The sequence below is a fragment of the Macaca nemestrina genome, chromosome 2 (assembly GCF_043159975.1).
Source record: "Macaca nemestrina isolate mMacNem1 chromosome 2, mMacNem.hap1, whole genome shotgun sequence".
NCBI classification, from domain to species: domain Eukaryota; kingdom Metazoa; phylum Chordata; class Mammalia; order Primates; family Cercopithecidae; genus Macaca; species Macaca nemestrina.
The window spans coordinates 93,695,208-93,699,052 of NC_092126.1; the positions used below are offsets into that span (position 1 = coordinate 93,695,208).

The 3,845-nt window shown below is 35.3% G+C and overlaps 1 pseudogene; it reads right to left on the bottom strand.

The window, feature by feature from the left end:
- Positions 1-267: 267 nt before the first annotated feature.
- Positions 268-1,042, bottom strand: LOC105480080 (large ribosomal subunit protein uL22 pseudogene; annotated as a pseudogene).
- Between the last annotated feature and the right edge of the window lie 2,803 nt (positions 1,043-3,845).

The following is a 3,845-nucleotide window of genomic DNA, read 5'->3' on the forward strand; positions in this document are numbered from 1 at the left end:
AGTGCTAAAATACGTCTTACTGTGCTGCAGAGTTCTTGTAAAGCTACAAAATAAAAGCCACCATTCACCCACTTCTTACCCTGGGCCAGACTTCAAACTCCCTGATATAGGAATGTTAGCTCATCAATCCTCGCAACAGTCCTGTAAGATAAAAATCCATTTTCCAGATGGATAAACCGAGGCTTCCAAAGGTTCAGCAATTTGCAGTTAGACCTTTAATCTACACTTACCTGATTCCGAAGCCCTTTCTTTTTTTTTTTCTTTCTTCCTCCTTTTAATTACATTTATTTTAATGCTGAATTTACTCCTGTGCCATAAGTTTTTGTTTCTTCAGTTTCTTCTGGGATATCTTTTTCTTCTGGGCAACCTCCTCTTCTGGTTTAGGAACAATCTCTTCCTTTGCAGTAAGGATCATCTCAATGTGGCAGGGAGAGCTCAGGTATGGGTTAATCCAACCATGAGCTCTGTAGGTCCGTTGGCACATCTTAGGTGCTTTGTTCACTTGGATATGCTCGATGACCAGAGAATCTACATCTAAATCCTTCAGTTCAGCATTACTCTCTGCATTTTTAAGCATGTGTAGCAAAAATTCAGTACTCTTTTTGGGCCACCGACTTCGTGTCCAGCCCCACTGCTTGGCCTGGGCACACCTGCCAACTCCACCATTGTAACGTTGGAATGGTACGCACTGTTTCTGTAAAGTGACATCTTTCAGATACTTCGTGGCTTTTCGAATATGCATACCCTTGATGGCCTGGGCAGTTTTCTGAGTGTTCTTAAAGTGAACACGAAGATTGGAACCTCTTGATTTGCATGATTTCGTGGGGTTGTCCAGGTCAAGTGAATAGCGAACCATTTTCACAGATTACCTCAGGCCGCTTAGGGAAAGAGGAAGAGCCCGAAGCCCTTTCTTTTAACTAGGTGCTAAACTGTGGGAAAGGATTAGCAACTATAACTCATATGTAAGCACATGAAAGGAAATATTAATAAGAACCCTGTCTTCCCTGCAGCATGCCTTGCTTATGTGAATCAGGCAGTGAGCTTCTTGTCAGTTATTTTCACTGCAAAAGAAAAAACAAGACTACTGTTTAAAAAAAATAAAATAAACAATACAAAAGTATAAAGAGTAAAAACTTCATTGAATGCATAGAAGCAGAGAGTAGAATGGTGGTTTCTAGGGGCAGGGAAGGAGGAGAGAAGGGAGAGGGGTACATGCTGGTCAAAGGATACCAATTTTCAGTTAGGATGATAAGCTTTGAGGATCTATTATATAATATGGTGACTATAGTTAATAATAATGTAGACTTGAAAATTTCTCAGAGAATAGACTTTAAATGTTCTCATTACAAAAAAATAAGTATGTGAGGTGATGAACATGTTACTTAGTTTTATTTCACAGTGTATACTACATATAGCAAAGCGTGTTGTTGTACATTGTAAATATATAAGATTTTAGTTTGTCAATTATACCTTAATTTAGGAGAAACGGAAAAGTAAAAACTCTCTCTCACACACACACACATATACACGCACACACAGCAACCTGCCAATCTCAATTTTGCTCTTCCACATTCTACACATATACATATATAGAGAGGCTTTCACAAATAGAATTACACTACATGTATTATTCTGAGATTTGCCTGTTTTTCACTAATCAGTGACCCTCTTTCCATTTATAGATCTATCTCATTCTTATTAATGACTGCATAGTATGATGTGTCATATTTATCATCCTAATATTGAGGAACTCTTAGGTTTCCAATTCTGTTATCATAAGAAATGTTATAATGAGCACCATTATACGTATACAGTCATGCACTGCACAACATTTCAGTGAACAGACTACATATGCAATTATGAGTATAATACTGTATGTTTACCATGCCTTTTCCATGTTTAAATACACAAATACTTACCATTGTGTTAGAAATGCCTACAATCCTCAGTACAGTAATACGCTGTACCAGTTTGTAGCCTAGGAGAAATAGTCATATATACCACATATGGCCTAGATATGTGGCAGGCTATATATCTGGGTTTGTGTACATGTATTCTGTGATGTTTGCATGATGCCAAATCACCTAGCAATGCATTTCTCAGAATGTATCTGCATCCTTAAGTGATGCGTGACTCTATCTTTGGGTTCACATGCAAAACATTTCTATGGAATTGTTTTTAGAAATGAATTACTGGGCCAGGTAGTTTGTACATTTTTAACTTTGATGGGTACTGCATGTTCTCACTTATGAATGGAAGTTAAATGAGAACTTATGAGCACAAAGAAGGAAAACACAGACACCGGAGTCTACCTGAGCGGGGAGAATTATTAAGTAACATGTAAAACAAACCCCCATGACAAGTGTTTACCTATGTAACAAACCTTCACATGTACCCCCAAACCTAAAACAAAGGTTAAAAAGTTAAATAAATAAATAAATAAATAAATAAATAATAAATAAATAAGTACTAGTATTAGAAACTTTTTTTGGTGGGTATCATATCAATCTACATTTCACCACCATGTACGCGTAACCTTTTCTCCACATCTTCATGGATACTAGACATGAGCAGGCTTTTAAATTTCTGCTAGTTTGATGGACAGAAAATGGTAACTTGCTCTTATTTGCATTTCCCTGAGTGCTAGTGAGATTATGCATTTATGTTTACTGCCGAGTTTGATTTCATCTTCCAAGAATGAATTGCCTCTCCATATCCTTTGCTCAATTTTCTATTGAAATTTTTTTTCTTTTTATTGTTGGATTTGTGGGATAACTTACATATTGTGGCTACTACTCCTTTGAATATTGTATGAATTGCAGATATGTTCTTCCAGCCTCTGTTTTGTATTTTAACTTTTTAGAAATGGATCTTCATAGAAAAGATTTTTATTTATATGTAAACTTGTCAATTCTTTCATTTATGACTTGGCAGTTTTATGTTTTGCTTAGAAATGTCTTCCCTAGTTATAGATCACAAAAAAAAAAATTCTCTTGTATTTTATTCATGATCTTTCTGGTGTTAAGTTGTTAGCACGGTTTTTTGTTTGTTTATTTGTTACATTAAATCATTAATCCTTCTGTACTATTTTGTAAACAGTAAAGATGTAATTGCATTTTTTTCCCCAAATGGGAAATCAATAGTACTACACTGATTTAAAAATGTGTTTTTATCATAACTACATTCTGATGTGTACACTGAACTTGTTGTAGACTTTGTATGCTGCTCCACTGATTGTTTTGTTTGTTCCTGCATGAATACCCCTTTGCATTTTAGCGTATCTTCACTAGCACATCTTCATAATATTCTTCGCTCCTGGTAAGGCAAATCTCCAAACATGTTCTCTTCCTAAAATTTCTTAGCTATTTTAAGTAATAATGCCAAGGTGCCCATATATATCCTACATGCCCATTTAGTTTTGGAGCTTTGCCAAATTCATTTTTTAAATTGTGCTGCTTCTGATGAGAACATCACTAATGCATATCATGCCAAAAATGAAAAAAGAAAAAAAAAGAAAGCACACCACTCTTTTTGAAGCTACCTAAAGTAGCAAATTCAAGCATTACACCATTATGGTAAAGTCATTTATATCCCTGATTGAGTAATCCAGAGAACTCCAGTCCTCTACATCTTTCCCCCTTTTCCCAATCATATGATAAGAGATAGATGTTTCCCAAATCTTGTTCCTTTGGAGAGGAAGAAAACTGATTAAAAATCCTGATTTTTCATACATGATAATATAACACACTGGCCATATAATTTGGAGCATTATTTAAAAATAATGATATATAATAGACATATTTAAGTAATTAGAGCCAGAGTAGTCCAGTGATTTAAATTATGGG